Source organism: Narcine bancroftii, unplaced genomic scaffold, assembly GCF_036971445.1.
Source record: "Narcine bancroftii isolate sNarBan1 unplaced genomic scaffold, sNarBan1.hap1 Scaffold_812, whole genome shotgun sequence".
Classification (NCBI taxonomy): domain Eukaryota; kingdom Metazoa; phylum Chordata; class Chondrichthyes; order Torpediniformes; family Narcinidae; genus Narcine; species Narcine bancroftii.
Window position 1 is genome coordinate 1 of NW_027212315.1, and position 20,231 is coordinate 20,231.

Genomic DNA, 20,231 nt, shown 5'->3' on the forward strand with positions numbered 1-20,231 from the left:
TTTCCTCTCCCTCTCTCTCTGCTTGTAAAAACCAGAACTCCTCCCAAGGCTCCAAATCCAATCCTTGAAAGATCTTTATCAGCACTTGAGCCTGGACTTTTACATTTGCACCTGCTTTAGAATATCCTTCCAAAACAGTTTCATTGTCTTTTGCAAAGCCAACTGGTGCCTGAATGTCTGGCTTCAGCAAAGTTCTTCCTTTTAAATGAGATGTAATGTAAGTATCTGTGAAGTGACCTACACTAAACCCCCACAATCTATCTCTTTTTATTAAAAACATTTATATATAATATAACCCTGAACACTATGAAGCTAAATGCAGACTTGGGGACAGTTTTGCAGAGCATCAATGCTCTTTCTGCAATGGCCACTCTGAGGCCCAACCCAAACTAGAGGAACAAAACCTCCCATTCTGCCCAATGGTATGAAGTTTTATCATGTCAGTTAATGAGCCCCTTCTCTCTTCCCTTCTGCTCTTCCCTTTTTGTCCTCCTTCCCAACCAGCCCTCTACCCAATCTTATCCCTGGACCCCCTACCCCTGTTCAGTTCTATCTGGTCTCTTTTTATACCTGTACCACCATATGAGATTCCACTCCACTGTATGCTTCATATTTCTTCACCTGACCTGTTTGTTTTTCTTGCCTCTCTCCCCCTTTGGCACCTTCTTCCTCTGTTGTATGTTGTCTGGCATGCAGGATTGGCCCCCTGTCTGAGTTGGCCAATCTGGTGCGCATCCCCTGCCTCAGCCGTCCATCCTGTCTTCTTTACACGACCTCTGTAATAACTGACCCAAGTCCTGCTGAAGAGTTTCGGTTTTAAACCTAGCCTTTTTTTATCCCACTGTTGCTGCTCGAGCTGCCGAGTTTCTCCAACAGATTGTGTTTGGCTTCAAATTCGAGCATCTGCAGTCTCCTGTGTCTCTCTGCAGTGACCCACTCAGCTGTTTTAATTTATGATATTCATTCCTGTATCTCAATCACTGCAATACACATTTCCAAATATGCTAATTCAAGCAGTAATGTCAATTTTTGAGCAATTCATCTACTTAAAAATAAATAGAAACGTTATTTTGATGATGTCAGTATTTCTTTACGCTTTTGTATGTCTCAATGCTGGTTAAAGAAGAATGTTGCTATCTCCAAGAATGTTGCCAGGAGTGAAAAGTTGTAACTAGGATGGAAAAAAATGGATAAGTAAGGCTTGTTTCTTTCAGAAAGTAAAGAAGCTGAAGGGAACCTGAAATGATTTCTCTACAAGTCTATATTAATCTTTGTATATAATTGTTGACCTGTTTTTAAAAACACCATTGTTTCTGTGAGTGTAGTTTGCTAATAAACCCTATGCAATTTAGTACTTCTGAAAATGATCTGTGGTGGCCATTTTACAATGAAGAAAATAACGGAAAAATATTGTAAAATACATGTATAATTAGTGTACGTCGTTGTATTCCACAGGATATTTCTCACAGGAGAAGATGAAAAGAATAATTAACTTACTCTATGGAACTTCTTTTCCCATTAAATTCCCTGTTCCCAAAGTCAGCTCTGTGATGCTTTGATTTGTAAGATTAACCTCTGAATTGACCCCATAAATGTTTACTCTTGCTATCCTTGTTTGAGGACACTTCTTACTGTCATTGAGTTCTACGGCATAGAACTTGGGCCAAACTTGTCCATTACCAACCAAGCAAGTCCCATTTACTTGTGTTCAACTCATCTTTTTCCTTGACTCTATAACCCTCACTGATTTCTCCCTGCAATTTTCAATATCCCCTCTTGTGGTCTGATTTAAAATTGAGTGTGATCAATTTCCATTCCAGTCCATACTCACTGCTTTTCCATTGCCCATTTACAGTACTTAACCCACTCTGCAATGCATAGTTATAACTGTTTTTAAAAATAAAAATAAAAATGAAACATTTAAATGTGAGTTGGGGGTTTTCATTCTGAAATGCATTTTGGCTGCATGTGGTAGTTTTTCTATTGTAATTGAACTGTTATTTCTTTGCAGTATCATTGAGAAAGGGGAGGAAAACTGCAAAGACTTAATTGAGGCTCACAAAGAATGCATGAGGGCGTTGGGGTTTAAGATCTGATGTGACAACGTTTTGGAGGTGGGGTGAGTATTCAAATAATTCTTGCCTAAACTTAGAAATTTATTTTGTTTTCTGTCTGAACAATTAATATCGTGCCGCTCAAGCATGATCTAGTCTTTATTTGAATCTGAGTACCTTAATCAACCATCAAATAGGCATGAACACCTTCACCGTACCACCAGGCTTGGGTACTAGCCAACAATTAGGTGTGCAAATTTAAATGAGTGGCACATAAGTCTTTTTGTTTTGCATAAATATTGATGGGCTTGAGCCTGATGAAGTTCATAAGGATTTCCTGGCCTCCTGCACTGTTTTGATTCTGTGATTCCTTGGTTGGAAGAGTGTACAAAAAGATCCAGCCAAACTGAAGTATTTCAACTCAGTCTATTATAGGTTTACACGGTACAATAAATTTTAGTTTCTGCATGACACTCTTTATGAATGTTGAAATATTCAGTGAAGATCATCTTGTGTGCTTTCAAATTGAAATGCCATTCCCATGACCTGAATGTCAGAAACAAATTTCAAGTCTTTTTTTTTAGCATTTTGCTCAAGTCATACCCCAGTTCTCAGGTGACATCCTTCTGAGAAGGATAAACATTACAGCCTTCAAGTGCCAGATTGCACTTGAGTTGGAAGTTAATGGGATCAAGTGGTTTGCAAATACTTGAATTAAATCATACATGATTCAGTACTGACAGAAATGTTGAGGGATTTGTGTAACATATTCAACTCTTATTAATGAACATTATATTGACTTTTTCTTATATTTATGTTTTTATTCACTAAACAGGATTGTGACTGGAATTTAAATATGCTATACTGCCTGCTTGGAAGTGAATGAAGATGAAATGTAGTGAATTGTTGTAACAAAGGCTGAAACCAAGAACTCTTATTAGTGATTTATTTTTCCAAAAATAGTCAGATAATTGTGATTATTTCTGATTTTGATTGTCCAGAGTTTCTTACATCCAGAGGTACCTGCAAATTTGTATGATCCACCATGAATAAAAGTTTTCTATAAAGTCAGTTCCTGCTTCAATTTGTACAGTAAAGATAAAATTCTGATCAATAAACTGGGAATTTATTTTCAAGTTTCACATTCCATGAAAAGCCATGAATTGAAAAACATATCTCTATCTAGTTTCGGGGTCTTTATTTGTTCATCGGACGTGAGGTTTCATTTATTTAGTGTCATTGGCAAAGTTAGGTACCTTGCACTCTGTCCTCTTTCAGGAAATTACCATAACCATAACCATATCACCATTTACGGAGCGGAAACAGGCCATGTTGGCCTTTCGAGTCCGCACCGGTTCACTGATTTTGTGCACCCTCTTCAGGCATTGGTGATTTTAAGTGTTGTGTATCTTTGAGAGTTTTAACCTCTATCCATAGGTTCTCTGTACTTTGGATGTGAAATCTCATATTAAAATATTCAAAAACATTGGCTTTGTGGGAATATAAATTGCAAATTAATTGAAGGCCAAGAACTGATCCTTCCAGTCTGTAAAATGGACTGTTTATTCTTCAAATCTTGCCAATACATTTCCCTGAACACCATAAGCATCAACCTTTTATGTAGTACCTTGTGAAATGTCTTGTGAAAATCAAAATGCACTACATCCACAGATTTCCCATTTGTCAACCCTACATCCTTAAAGAACTCTGGCAAGCTTGTCAAATATGGCATCTTTAATAAATATATGTTGGCTTGGTCCTCTAAATGACTAACTGTTTATTTCTCTAACGTTGAATCCAGTACCTTATTAACAAAAAATATTTGGCTAATAACTCTATAGTTGCCTGCTTTTGTCATCCTTCCTTCTGGAGCATTGAAGCCACATTGCAGATCAGTTCTTTCCTGGAAAAAATTTGTCATATTTCATACCATTTGAAGATGGCAACTTGTCTACCTTGTACAAATGCCTATTCGAACACCTAGTACTTCGTGATGGTAATTGATACCTTCTACACTGAAACAAGTCCATCAGAAATCTTTGGGATATTTGCAGTGTCCTCTGCTATAAAGGACTGTGGAAATGTATTGTTGTTCCTGTTAAGACACCTGTCTCCCTTTTTTGAGGTCCCACATTTGCTCTGGCTCTGTTTTCATGTGTTTATTGAAGCAATTGCTGTTTCTTTTGAGGTTATCTGCTAGTTTTCCCATGCCATCAATTTTCTCCTTTTGATCTTAATAAAATTTCCAGTCCCATGGTTTCCCACTAGCATGTGATATTTTATGTGCTTTAGTCTTTAATTTAATGTTTTCTTGATCTCCTTTGTTACCTATGTTCATATTTTTCCTAGGATTCCACTTTCTAGTTGTGATAAATGTCTGATATGATTGTTAAATCGCTGTGAATGAAGAACACAGCAGAGAGCCACAGAACCAGTTTAAAATACAAACAGTTTATTCCTTCAACTGCATTAACGCTACCGGGAGTGAGGGAGTACAAGGAAGAGTTCAGTAACTCTTTCTCTGTACTGAGCACCCACTCAGCTTGCACATTTTTCTAACATGATTTGTATAGTAAACTGCGACCAATGTCTACGTGCGGTTCTATAAACTTTTGGCTCAAGATGCTCACTAATTGACACAAATGATTGACTAATTGGCAATTTAATATTTCACTTGTCCTGTCAGCTTTTTGATTAACCAAGTACATCATGAAACTTTCTGTTCCTGCATATCTTAGCTTATCTTCCTGTCACAATGAAATATTATCAGCTACTGTCTGTTCCAAAGATAGTCTTGAAGACTTCTATTGTTTGACTATATTTCTGTGTGTAACAAAATGTTTTAGTTGAATAATGTATTTTAATTATGGTGTTACATATACTGCAGTGTTGTGATTAATGTGACTTTCCTTATCAACAGAAATATGCTTTCTATGGTATCTCTGGAGCTACAATCCATGTAAAAGTATTCTCAAAGCTTAACTTTGTAGTCAGCTAGTTTACTAAAGGTCCTTACTGAAGTTCTACACTAAAGCTTTTTATTAAAGCATTAACTCTTTGTTAATGAATTTAATTACTATTTTGTTAGCCTGCTTGCTACGGCAAGAGCCCCATGATTCTCTATATCATGAATTAGCTGTTTAAATATCTGCCATTGTGCACCCATTGACCCAAGTCTGATAATCCAGTCCACTGTAGGCAACTATACCTTCACAGCATTATAATTGGTTATAACCCTCAAACTACATGAATTTTTACCATGTTGTGATCATCACTCTCTTGGGAATCTTTAAACTTGTACCCATCTTATTAATTATTATTATTTTTTAAATCAAATCTTTTAAAAAATCCTCTTCCTGGGAAAGTTCTGAGATTTAGAAAATCAACCATCTTCTTACTGAACAAAGGAGCAGCTACAAAGGTCAGTGGTGAATGTCCCTCTCTTTTTTGTGTTGATTCAAAAGGAAAAAAAAATGCAATTGCTGTATGTACAAATGTGTATCCATAAAGGAAAAGTTAGCTTGTGATTTTTCATATATACATCCTCTGTCAGAATTCATCTAGTTGTCTCAAAACAGTTTGTGTTTTTGGAATGGCAAGGCATTGACGTAATTGTTTGATACCCTTCTGCAGCACAAGAAGCAGTTTTACATATCTAAAAGAACACATAAAAATATATTTTGCTTTGTCACAGATGCTGAATGTTTTGTGTCTTGCCAACATTCACTACTTTTGGTCAGTTAATTTGGCTTGGGAAGTTTTCAACATTCACATTCTTTACCAAACAGTAATTTTAGCCCACATTGTTGAAAAGAGCAAGTTCATTTATCACAAATGCACTTGGCTATACATATTTGTTACTAATAAATGTTTGATACTATTAAGAATAGTTTGATGTATATTTAGTCAGCACCAATTAGGAATCTTTCGACGCGATTAAATAGCCAAAAAATTGTTTGGTTCCAATGTAAAGTTCAATACAAAATATTCATCTTTTAAAGATGGAGAATAGTGGTCAGAATTATAAAAAGAAAATGCACATACTTGAAATCTGGAATAAATTGAATTTCAGTCAAGCTGTAGTGTTTGTATGAGAACAGTCCAGTTCTGATGCAAGGTCATTTATTAATATAACACCACTCAGTTTTTCTTTCTCCATGGATTCTATCTAATCAGCTACGTATTTCCAGCATTCTTTTAATAGCATGCAACAGGCACTTAAGCACACTATGCCGAATGTGATGCCAAATTAAACTAAAATTGTACACTTGCACTCTTATCCCCTGCATATTCACATGTCTATCAAGAAAGCTCTCATTAAACACGACTGCTATTTTTGCTTTCAGCTCTCCAGAGAAAACAACCCAGATTTGTCCAACCTCTCCTCATAACTCATACCCTCCAATCCAGGCAGCTTCCTGGTTTCTTCTGCATCCTTTCCTAAGCCTTCACATCCTTCCAGTACAAGTATGGCCTCACCAAAGTTTTATATAGCTGCATTCCCTGTATGACTTGTTTACTCTTATACTCATTGCCATATCCATTCTTGACAACAGTATCTACTTGTATGGCCACATTCAAGGAGCTATGGACTTGGCCCCCTAGATCTCAAAGAGCCACGCCATTAACTGTATGCTTTCCCCTTACATTTAACCTCCCATTGCACAAGTGCAACACTTCACCCTCAAACTCCATTTTCCATTTCTATGCTCATATCTGGAACTTCCATATTTTGCTGTATTCTTTTACAGCCCTTTACATTGTCTATACCACCATTCTTTGTCTCATTTGCAAAATTAATTACCTACCCATCTACCTTTTCATCCAAGTCATTTCTATATATATCACAAACAACCAAGATCCCAACATTGATCTCTGCAGAACATAATTGGTCACAGGCCTCCAGCCAGAGTAACACCCTTCCATTACCACATTACTTCCATTTAGATTTGAGATCTTTGGATCACATACATCTCTTCCTTCTGGAGTAGCCTACTATGAGCAACCTTGCCAAATACTTTACTCAAAAGTCCAAGCAGATGATATAACTTGTTCCCCCCGCACACCCCCCCCCCCCCCCCGCCATCCTCACCAACCACCTTCATCTCAAAAAACAATCAGATTTTAAAAACTTGTCCTACCCCACACAAAGCCATGTTTACTGTTCCTATTTCTGATCAGGCCTTTTAAATCTGTGCAAATCCTATCTCTAAGTATCTTTTCCAATAGCTTCTCTGCCATTTTAAGGCTCGTGAGCCTATAATTTCCTAGATTTCTTGAACACCACCTCATTCTTGATCTCAAAATCTCATCATACTGCTCTCACTATCCTTCATGTCCTCCTGACTGAATCCATGCATTTAGTATCTTGCCCACATCCTCTGACTCTAAGCACAACCCACATAATGTCCTCTTCTTTGCCAATGGATGCAAGGAGGTAGTGAATTTGTAGATATATAATTGAATAACTAAACTGTGATGACCCCCATAATGTCCTTTTCTTTGCCAAAGGATGTGAGGAGGTAATGAATTTGTAGATATATAATTGAATAACTAAACTGTGATGAAGATCAAATTAAGTAAAGGAATTTACAACGGAGACCCTTTAATGGATATCCAGATATTATTTGGAGAAGACAACTCAACATGTGGTTTACTGGTACAAATCCAGTCTTAACCATGACATTTCAAGGATATTTTAAACATTTACAAGGTGAGCTTAAGAAAGAAGACAATTCAGTACATTTACACAAACAATATTTCTTTTTCCTATACCTCTCAGCATTGTAATTAATTTGGTACCCTTTAAATAATTTATATTTGAATACATTTTTTAAAGGAATCTGTTACATAATGATTTTGTTACAGGTTATATATTATATACATATATGTTTCTAAAAGAGATCGATTGTGTGAGGTTTAGTGTAGGTCACTTCACAAACAGGTACTTACACTTCACATCTCATTTAAAATGCAAGAGCTTTGTTGAAACTAGACATGCAGACACCATGTGGCTTTGCAAACGATCTTTCAAGGATTGGATTTGGAGCCTTGGGAGGGGTTCTGGTTTTTACAAGCAGAGAGAAAGGGGAAATAAAACAGGATTCTTCTCTTCGAGAGAGAAGTCAGTTCTACAGTGGCTTTTTGAGGCTGCAACATGGCAAGCTGGCAGGCTTGTTTAAAAACCCCATTTTGTAGACCTTACAAGAGGAAATGGGTGGCTAGAGTATTTCTCCTGAAATAAGGGAAACAAGAGGAACTTTATGGTGACCTGGAAGAAGAGGTTATCATTTGGAAAGCCCATGATGGGGCAAGTTTCTTCAGCAAGACACTGAAGTGGCTGATTGGAGGAAATCAGTTTATGTGTGTGTCCAGCAAGTGACAAATATCTCTCTGATACCAACAAAAACCTTCCTGAGCAGTAACTATTTAATTTTAAGCACCAGAGACTGGTGAAAATTCATAAATGTTAAATTCTGTGCATACTGTAAGAATTGCCTGATACCGGTGAACTTGGAGAAGTGAGAAATGATTGGACTATTAAAGCAAAGAACTTTCCTGAACATATACACATTACATGCATGTGCACTTAGAATTAGAAGGGGGTTAAGTAAAGTTTGATCCTGATTTTATGTTTAAAAAAAAAAGCAACTTTTAAGTAACCACTTGTCTTGGTGAATTTCTATTGCTGTTGGGTTTTGTGGACCTCTGGGCTCGTAACAATTTACTTAACATTTTTTTGGACAAAAATGCAGAAGTTAATTTGCTTGAGCTCTGTGGCTACTCAATTGAAGGTAAATATTTCAGAAAAGGTTTAAAACAGTGCAATAGTGCACTTAATGTCTTGCTGAACCACTGGCACCATGGAACTTTGGTTTAACATCTTGTCCAAGGGAAAATATCACCAACAGTTTTATACACCTTCGGTACTGGACTAGAGTCTTGATAAATAATCCAGCCTTTAGTTTCCCAATAATCTAGCCAATGGTGTCACAACATGTCTGTTTATTCATTTATTTTTGTTTTTTGAGTTTGTGGACTTGTGAAGGACTTTTCTAAATTAAAGGATCGTTGACTGCTGCATGAGATAAATTAATGGAAACAATTACTTAAATAATCTGCATAATTCCATGACGTACTCCATTGCAACTCCTTCAACAAAGCATTTGGTTGCCCCTCTGATAGATTAGTATTTTCATTTCTCAGGTGAGATTTGAGTCAGGCTTTGATTCACAGGGAAGAGTACCACCAAGCAAAGCTGATACTTGTAAATACTTACGGGATTAATATTTTTGTGGGAAAACAAAATATGAGGGCATATCTATGATATCTATGTTGTAAATCTTGATATGTGTGTCTTTTAAAAATTGTGAATCAGTGTTGAATTTTTACAGGTCAAGATGTAATTTTGGTGGAACACACAAAAGCACTGGAGAAACTCAGCAGGTCCACAGTATCTACAGGATTGCCCCCTCAGCACCTACCCCTATGACCACAAGAAATGCTACATTAACGTAGACATCACCTCTCTCACGACCTTTATGAGGCCCCAAACAGTCCTTTCAAATGAAGCAACACTTCATTTGTGAATCTGCAGGAGTTGTCTACTGCATCCGGTGCTCCCGTTGAGGCCTCCTCTTCATCGGAGAAACGAGATGCGGACTGGGAGACCGCTTTGTTGAGCACCTTCATTCTGTCTGCTGCAATAACTGGAACCTACTAGTGGCTAATTATTTTAATTCCTCACACCATTTCCACACTGGCATGCCCATTCATGGCCTCATGCACTGACAAAAACTGAGGCTACCTGCAAATTGGAGGAACAACACCTATTATTCCGTCTGGGCACTCTCCAACCAGACGGAATAAACATCAACCTCCAGTTTCTGTTAAAACCATCCCCCGAGTCACTCTTTTACACTATCCCTCTGTCTCTTTTCCACCAGCTCCCCATCTCCTACCCTCCCTCTCCATTCGGAGAGCTACCCCCTCCCCCTATCATTTCTCAGCTGTTTTTCTCTTTCACCCTCTCACCTATATCAACCTATGATCTCTTACCTTTTAGTTTGTACTCCTCCCCCGCCCCTTCCTCCCTCCTCCCCTGCCCCTTCCTCCTTTCTCTCCTCCCCTGCCCCTTCCTCCCCCCTTTTTTTCAGACATCTGTCTGTATTTTGCTTGAACCTTGATGAAATGTTGGCTACCCTTTACTTCCTATAGACGCTGCATGACCTGCTGAGTTTCTCCAGCACTTTTATATTGCACTACATCACAGCATCTGCAGACTTTCCTGTTTAATGTTGTTTTAGTTTAATGTTATTTTTGTACCTGTTTGATGTCCTATATTAGACTACACTCTAAATCTGAATTCAGTTAACTTTTCCCATGATATAGAGTGGATATTTTTTCTTCCATTTAATTGATTTCTGTTTCTAAGTGTACTTGTAACTTTTATGTGAGTTCTATTATCATGGCCCCTGATGTAAATTGTGGTGTACAATCATATTTAGGTTTCCGACCTCAAAATTTACTAAGTTTCAGTAGTTCTGAAAAGTGCTGAATGATAACATTGAACAACAAATTTTTTCAAAAGGTTTGCTTCCTGAAAAAAAATGGGGATTATGATAGACAATTTAAACCTGAATACAAAAATAATTTCAGATTTGTTGTATCATGTAGAAACATTAAATTATCTTTTATTGAATGTAGCATGTTTAATCGCATGATGTACTTCTGAGCCAAGCTCTCAGGTTGACTGCACATGTTGCACAACAAATGTGAGGAGCTCAGGTTTGCCTTGGTCACCAATTTTACAACCGAAGTAGAGCTCATAGGCTTTCCTAATAAGTGCAGTCATGCTGCTTCTTTGAGCTTTGAGCATATGCTCGCCACAAATGTAACAGAATATATCGCAGCTGTGGCGACATTAATGAGTCATTTCTGCTGTATTCAGTCTTCATGAAGACATTACATGCTATTGTTAAGTACACTCACTATGCTTTTGCCTGAAGAATATGTGCATCAACATGTATTCGATCTATATCAATGTAATGCACAGCTTCTGTATAAGTGAGCTGCTTTTATAGCCTGTCTGCATCGATCCTGACTTAGCATGTCCAGGGGGAGAGGGATGGCTCTTGGAATGAAGAGGGAAGCAGTGGAGAGCTGGAGAAAAGAAGACAGAGGAGGCAAACCCCTCCCCCTGTTTGCTGGTGTGCCCTCTCTCAGCAGATATTAACTCTGCCTGTGAGCCTGTGCTCCTCCCCCCCCTCCCACCATTTTGTTCAGGCACCTGCCTACATCTTGCTCATACCTCGATGAAAGGCTCAAGCCTGAAATGTTGGTGATGGACCTTTATCTTTGGTATATAAAGTACACTGTTTGACCTGCTGATTTTCTTCAGCCTTGTGTTTTTACTTGAAGTTGACCATGGAAGTGTATCGTGTGCTTAATTAAAAGTTGATATACTGAAACAGTGCAGAAGTTTAAAATCAAAATAGGAATTAAGCAAACAACTACATTGGATGTGACTGAAACCCCAGCGTAAAACAATGGAATATAGTTTACTGAAAAAGCAAGATATTCTTCTTTCACCTTGCAAAAGTTTGGGTTGCATCAATCACACTCAGAGAGAAAGGTGACCTGGGATGAGGACGAGATGGAAGAGCAGAATGGGCTCCTTTAAATAGAGTGAATGGTAGAGTTAAGGATGAAGATAAGTAACCTAATATTGGTTATGGAGTTCATAACCAGACAAAGATTTGGTACTGATATTTGGAAACTAAATGAACAAAGTTCCAGATCTGGTCAATCACATTTGTAGGAAGATGAGAATCTGTTGAAAGTTCTCATGTGAAATGTGGCATTGCAAGAACAGATGTGCAGAGGGGCAAGAGTAAATAACTTGAATAGAATCTTTACAAAATATAGGGGTGGAGGAATGGAATTGGGGAAGTGAGGGGGGGGTAAAGATATATTATCGTCACTTGGTAATTGGGAGTGAGTGAGAGATTGGATAAAGGATGGTGGTCACCTGCACAAATGGAGATAGAGAAATTGAAGGTGAGGATATGCTGGAATTAGACATCTCACTGGTGATGGAAATTTGAAAAAGAAATTGCCTCACATCTTAGCTACTGGTAATCACTGAATATGCTAATATTCCAATGAAGGAACTTGTTATCTTATATAATTTTGTTGAATTTAGGTACTTAGAGACCATTAAAGAGTATAATTGCTCAAATATACATAAAATTGACCCACATTTTTCCAGCTATATTAATATATCAATTATAGGCCAGGTATATACAGTAGTTTTAGCCTAATAGGTAATTTTAGCTGAGTGACCTTCAAACAAGATTTTTATTAAATTACAAAACAATTTTAGTATTTCAAAACTGCTGGCAATTATTGACTATCCATGACACTTCTTCTGACCATTTCATTTGTGAATGTTTCTTGCAACCCTTTTATATTTATTTATCACACTTTCCATGCTGTGAACAATCTGGGGTGTTCCTGTGATGCAATTTTGGGCATATTTTCAATGTTCATCTTTTTGCTTTAATACTCTAGTGTATGGTTTAATTTAATCTTGATTCAATTTAGAGATACAGCACAGTAACAGATCCTTCCATCCCATGCCTCCCAAATACACTCATGAAACTAATTAACCTACTAACCCCGTATTACATGAAAGGAAACCAGAGGAAACTTGTGGATGCAAGGTGAACATAATAACGCCTTGCAGATCAGCAGACTTGAACTCGGATCGCTGTGCTAACTGTGTCGCCTGGTATTGCTGGGATATGTAACAAACTGGCAGCATCCTGGACAAGAGGGAGAACCTCTGCTCACTTTCTACATTATAATATTTATGAACTGATTTGCAAAGGAGGATCAGAGTGTAAACGTTAAGCAAAGCCTTATTTATACTGCAGAATTTGAATTAAAATCCAAAATATTCAAATGTAAATCTGAACGAACATCTAGGACAATAAATGCTATTTGCAAAAAAATTCAAAAATTTCATATAAACCTCAAGACATTAATGAGGTGTTTACAGAATTTTATAAGAAGTTGTAGACTTCAGGAGTTGAGCAGGACCAAGATAAAACTGATAGATTTTTAAGTAAACTGCAGCTACCCATTTTAAATGATTAGATAAGAGAGGAATTGGAGAAGCCAATAGATCTTAAGGAAGTATCTTTAACTCTTAAATCAATGCCAAATGGTAAATCTCCAGGAGAGGATGGGTTTACTACAGAATTATATTAAAAATTCAGAAGTTATTACCACTGTTTAGTGAAGTTTTAGAACAAGCTAGAGAAACACAATCTTTACCAGATTCTTTTTCATAAGCTATTATTACAGTTATACTTAAGAACGATAGAGACCTTTTGAATACAGGATCTAATAGACCAATTTCATTGTTAAATGTTGATTATAAACTTGTGACTAAGGTTCTATGCAATAGATAAGCTCAATTTTTACCAATGCTGATTCATATTTACCAAGTGGGATATATTAAAAACCGTTATTCTGCTGACAATATCATTGTTAATCAGTTTAATTTATGTTTTACAACTTGCCAATGGGCTTATCAATAGATGCTGAAATAAGCATTTGATAGAGTTCAATGGTGTTTTTTATTTATGGTATTGGAAAAGTTTTGATTTGGACCAATATTTTTAAATTGGATTAAGGCCTATAGCTAGAGTTATGACAAATGGACTTTATCTGAATCTTTTAAGTTAGAGAGATCAATTAGGCAAGATTGTCCTTTGTCACCTGCATTATTTGCATTGGTGATAGAACTTTTAGCACAGTTAATATGGCAAACTAGTGAGTTAAAGGGTATTACAACAGATCTGGATGAATTTAAGATTAATCTATTTGCTGATGATGTGTTGATGTATTTAACTAAACCAAGAAAGTCACTAAAAGTTTTACAGGATAGATTAAGGGAATATGGGGAATTATTTGAGACAAAGTTAATTGGGAGAAAAGTGAATTTATGCCATTGACCGATGCAGATTATTCTTCTTGTAAAGATGTTGTACGATTTAAATGGACTAATCAAATTAAATATTTAGTTATCAAAATACATAGACATATAAATAAATTCTTGGCATTAAATTATTTACTGTTATTTTCTAAAATTAAAAATGATTAACTTAGATGGAAAGATTTACCGATAATCTTAATAGGAAGAGTGAATTGTATTAAAATGAATATATCCCTAAGACTTCAATATATTTTTCAATCTATCCCATGTAAAGTACCTAAGAAATTTTTTAAAGATTTGAATGTAATAGTGAGAAATTTTTTATAGAAATTTTAAATGGTGAGTATCTATTCAGAAATTAATGTGGAAATATGAATTAGGAGGTTTATAACTTTCAAATTTTCAAAATTATTATGAAGCTGCTCAATTAAAATTTGTTAATAGAATGTTTGACTGATAATTTGTTGACATGGCAGATATAGAGTTAAAATTAATTAATGAAAATAGAAGGGATCAATTTGTATATAAATGGAACAAAAGTTGTTATATTTGCATAAGTCACCAATATTGTCTCGTTTGATAGGAATATGGGAGAAAGTGAATAAGGAAATTGGTACCCAAGGTAAAATATCAAGATATCCTTTGTATCAGAATAAGCTTTTTCCTTTTATGATTAATAATCAACTTCTTAAGGTTTGGGATCAGAAAGGTATTAAGACAGTGAATAATAGTTATGAATGAAGTCAATATCTTTTGCTTGAGAGAATTAAAGAAAGATATCGAATACCAACCCATACACCTTTTTGTTATTATCAAATTAAATTGTTGCTATATGATTTTTATGGGAGAAATTTGGATCTTCCAAAGGAATCAAAATTTGAAATGATTTTCGGGAAGGTAGAAAGAAAGGATTTATATCTTAAATGTATAAATTACTGCAACAAAAAATGTTTAAGATAGATTCACATAAGTCAAGATTTAAATGGGAAAAGGACTTAAGGATGGAATTTAGTTTAAACCATTGGCAAACTATTTGTAAAAATAGTTTGACAAAGATTATTAATGTTAGATATAGACTTGTTCATTATTATTTTAAACATCAATTATATATAACTCTGGAACGATTAAAGAGATATAATCTGATATCCTCTGATTTACGTTTTTGATGTCAGAAGGAGAAGGGGACCTTTTTGCATTTAGTATGGTCACGTGAAAAAATTAAACATTTTTGGCCTAGGGTTAGAGAATTTCTACAAAATGTTTTTAAAATTAAAATTTTTTTTGAACCCATTAATTTTTTTAAAATTAGTGACATAAGTACAATTTGTTTGAAATTAGGTCTGGACAAATTTCAAGTAGCTTTTTTTAGATTAGCGTTGGTAGTAGCGAGGAAGTATATTGCAATTACATGGAAAGATCAAATAGACCTTAATTTACAAAGGTGGCATTCAGAATTGAGATCTTGTATTCCTTTGGGAAAAAAATAACATATAATCTGAGAGATAAATATTTTGTTTTTAGGAAGGTTTGGAGCCTTTATTTGGATTATATGGATTTAAAACTTTAAAGACCTGATGATGATTAGTTATTGTGTTATTCCTGGTCATTTCTCCTCAACTACCTTTTTTTTAATCTTTTCTTTCTTTTCTTTTTATGGGTTAGTAAGGTTATTAGAGGTTTAAGGGTTTGGATGTTGGGAAAGGGGGTGATTAGTTTAAGGGGTTAGGGAAGTATAGGTTTTTTTGTTTTTTATTATTTGATGATATATTTTGTCTTAATTACTCTGTATGATCATGGTGGTTAAATTTTAAATAAAATATTCAGTATTTTCACTCATGAACATGAATATGTGTTATAGCTATCATCCAGTATTTGACAATTGGTCATGAAGCCAATATTATTGATAGGATGTCCCTTATGAAAGGGATTAATCTATTCCATCCATGGAAGTTGGTGTCTGTTACAAGTCATCAATAAGAGTAGTTTGTTGGCCTGAATATTTATAAGAAATCAGCTATTCCAATGTATATTGTAAAGGTATCTATGGGCATTCTTGGAACATGTTTAAATTCTTCCTATTGCAGGAAACTGATTTTTATTTTATTGTTGGCTTTTCCTTTCTGCAGAGCTCGTGCATGTTTCATTTCTGGAGAGCTCTGTTTAAGTGTGTGATTTTTTTTCTTTATTAGATTTAGTAGAATGTTTCTCTTTGGGAATTAATCCTTCAACATTTGAAATGGTCTTCACTTGAAAATTATACTATGGTTAAACTTGAACCTGAAGTTAGTTCTGTTTCAGAACTACCAGACCTACTAGAACATGCTATAACTGAGAGCTTCAATGTAACGTCCTGTTTGCACAAACAATGACAGCTAAATGTCTGTATTAAGTTACAAGTATGGTGTATATTTTTATTTTTTAAGGAATCATTTTGCTCTTGGTCTTATTCAATGACAGTAACAGCTGCTGGAAGATTTCATGTCCTGAATATTAAAGCTATTTTAAGAAAGTAAAGATTGTGTTCTTCTGTATAGGCGACATACTATTAGTATCTCAGATATAGCTTGAGTTAATAAGTTATGGACGTTGCTATTCCTTTTTTTTCCTATTTTGGTTCAATTTTCTTAGTAGGGAAGCTCTATTAATACAACAAACCCTGAACTTCCTTACCCTCTTTATACTTTTCAATTGGTTGGAATAAAATATGTCTCGAATATACTCTTTCTTGCTGCTGTTGGTAAGATAACTACAAACTGTTTAATAGTGGATCCCTTTTAAATAGTACCAGTATAGAGTACAAATCTTGCTGGCATGATCACATGTCCTGGTCTTCCTCTATCCTAAATTACCTGTTTCAGATGATGAGAGCAAATCTTGTTGGTCTGTGGCATCCACAGGTCTTGTAACATGGTCTCAGTGAATAGGCTCTTTCTCCACATTGGCAGTGTTAAAAACTGTGAGGAATTTTTAATTGTTTTACAGAAAATCAAAATTGAAATGAATCATTAAAAACAACTAAAATTAGTAAAAGTATTAAAATAAAATAAAGTTAACTAAAACACTTAAAAGTACATTAAAAAAATTAAAAACATGGAACTAAACATTAGAGTGACACATTAGAGCAGCAGGTAAGTTGTTTAAGGATCTGAATCCAATTCTGACTTTGAGTGCTGTCTGCATAGAGTTGTATTTTCTCCCCGTGACACTGCAGAATGCTTAGGTTTCCTCTCACATCTCAAAGACAAGACCGTTGACTAATTGGTCACTATAGAATGGCTGCTTCATGTAAGTAGTAGCAATAATAGAATCAAAGGAGAGTCGTAAAACATGAAGGTCCGCATACACTGTGGTTGAATTAAAAACACAGTGCTGGAGAAACTCAGCAGGTCGAACAGTGTATTTTATTTAGCAGAGATAGATAGATAACCAAGGGGTTGAAGCCTTCATCCTACAAAGTTTCAGGCTTGAGCCCTTCATCAAAGGGCATGTAAGAGAATATGTTGCAGGACTGCAGGAAAACGAGGGGGAATTTGGGTGATAGGAATTCTCTGCTGGGACCTGGCACAGACTCAGGGCCAAATGGTGGTGAGTGAGGAGGTGTGGGTGCAAGTGTAGCACTTCTTGTGTCATAGTAGTTCATAAGTAAATAAATCAAAAATAATTGATATAAAGGACCTCCTTTTTGCTTTTTAATCCAAAATTGCACAATCCTTATTAAAATTAAAGGCAGCTTGGCAGGGGTGCAAAGCTAATTTTTGAGGTGTCAGAACTTACCAAAAACGATCAAATATCCTAATGTTATTAGTGGTAGTTTTCACCTGCCAGCCACCACGCCCTCCCCATTCCCCACCCCAACACCCACTTCTGTAAAATCCCCTGTAGTCAGAACAAATCTAATAGAGGGGCATTAGGGTAACTGGAGGTGGGGAGAGAGGGAAACTGGTGTATCTATGCAAAATAGCGCCTATGGCATTAGGGGTGGCCAATGTATCAAAATAAACGGCAACAAGGACGTCTTGCGAGACCTGGCCTTGGTGGTTGCCATGTTGTATTAGGCTTTGTATAATTGAGAGCGAATGGTAGGACGAGGAAGGAGGATGAGTGATCCGGTCGTGGAAGAAACAGATTCCTTAGGTGTCCAGCGCTCAACGGGGAGGGGCGCCCTATGACACCAACCCTGCCTGTATTTAATGTGCGGCCACAGTTAAATTCCCCACTAGTTAAAATTCCCCACTTGTTTATTTTGGTTTTTTTTTACAAAGGTACTGGAGCTCCACCTGCACTGCACCCCTGACTTGGATTTTGTACCAGAAGTAAGTTGATCAATTCAGCATCAAAAATCTGTCAAAACATCTAAGAGTTATACAATTGGCAGCCATGCACAACATTTTGTGATGAGTTGCTTGATTAAATAGCAATGCACTGACATTACCAGTGAGTTTCAGCCCTATTAGTTTTAAATGTTTTGCTGCGGAAATCATTGATCCTAAATTAATTTTCTAAGTTCATTTTATTGGTGAATACTTCATTGTTACCAATTTAAAGTCTCAACTACAACCTCATAGCTCCTCTATTTTACTTTTAAGATAAGTCTAATTCCTCTTTGGATTATTATATTCTTTAGTGATCAATTCAGACACATAGTTATTACAAAGTGTGAGCATTATTACACATACCTATTCTAGAAGTTGTTTTCGTGAACCTCTTTCTTGAACCTGCTGTCCTTGTTTTGGGAAAGATAATGCAGTTGGGTAGGATTTAGTCTCAATGACTATAAGAGGGTGGTGACATTTCCAGTCAGACTGGTATGCAATTGGAATGTAAAACGCACACTTGAAGACCTTCTTTGAAATAGAGGCTGTGAATTTAGTTGATGACTAATTTAGGTGAATAACTGCATTTTATAGCATTGCAATTTTGTACAGGTGGTGGAGGGAAGGAATATTTTGGATGGTAGATTTGGTGCTAGTCTTGGATGCTGTTGAGTTGCTTGAAAGTTGGAGTTGTTTTATCCAATCAAGGCACAGGCATTTAATCACACGACTGACATGTGACTTGTAGAAAAGCTTTGGAGTTTTTTAATCTGCTCTTGTATCTGTTACATTTGTATTTCTAGGCAATGATGATCTCCCTGACTGTTGGTAGTAGAGAAATATGAAGGTAGCTCATAGATTGTCTTTTGTTGGTGAGGGCCAACACCTGGCATAAATATTACTTGCCACTTATCAGCCATGCCAGAGACTTCTATAAAGTCTTACTGCAAGTCGTAATGGAATGCTTCATTTGCTTTAGTGTTGCAAATGGAATTGAATATTATAAAATCATCAAGATCAAGTTTATTATCATCTGACTGTTTCTAGACAACCAGACGAAACAGCCATATTGGGTGGGTATGCTCGCGCGCACGCACACACACACAAAACCTTTCTCTCAAAGCACATAATAATCATATATATATATATATATATAATACAGAAAATATATATGTATAAATATTCTGGAATAATTTACTCAAAGTTTCACTTCTAAGTTCCAGGATACCATTCACCAGTCTCACAGTCTGCAGGAAGAAGCTATTTCCCAACATGGCCGTCCTGATCAAGATGCTCCTGTATATCCTGTGTGGTGGATGATAGGGGTCCTCAATAATTCTCCTCGTGAATGTCAATAATAGAGGAAAGGCAGACCCCAGTGATCTTCTTGGCCACTTTAATGATCCTCTGTTTTGACTCCAATTGGAGGTTTTCGAGCTCGTGTTCCACAAGTTGCATATGGATTTCTAGGTACTGCATATAAATCATTTGAGTGCTATGTTTGTAGATGTGTTTGCTCGTTTTTACACTGAGGACTGAAGAACACTGTTTTGTCCAGTTGTACTTAAACAATTAGATGATAATAATAAACTTGAACACAATGAAGTAGCCAGGCAAGCCGCCCTCAATTGAGCTCCTGTAAAATGTTGTCAAGATTGGGGGCTGCTCTCCTCAGCCTCCTTCGGAAGTGTAGGTGCTGCTGCCCCTTCCTGACGCACGAAGAGGTGTGGGTTCAGGGTAGGTCAGCGAACATCCTCCCTCGTGATCTTAAAAAGATTGGAGGCCATTGATGAAGCAGCTGAAAATGATGTGTCCGAGGACACTGGCCTAAGAAATTCCTGCAATAATATCCTGAGGCTG

The 20,231-nt window shown here is 36.3% G+C and overlaps 1 long non-coding RNA gene across 1 annotated transcript; it reads left to right on the top strand.

The window, feature by feature from the left end:
• Nucleotides 1-2,889: 2,889 nt before the first annotated feature.
• On the top strand, nt 2,890-20,002 carry LOC138751200 (uncharacterized). Its single transcript, XR_011349761.1, has 3 exons — nt 2,890-5,475; nt 18,321-18,371; nt 19,589-20,002. It is a non-coding gene; the product is annotated as an uncharacterized lncRNA (long non-coding RNA).
• The last annotated feature ends 229 nt before the right edge of the window (nt 20,003-20,231 follow it).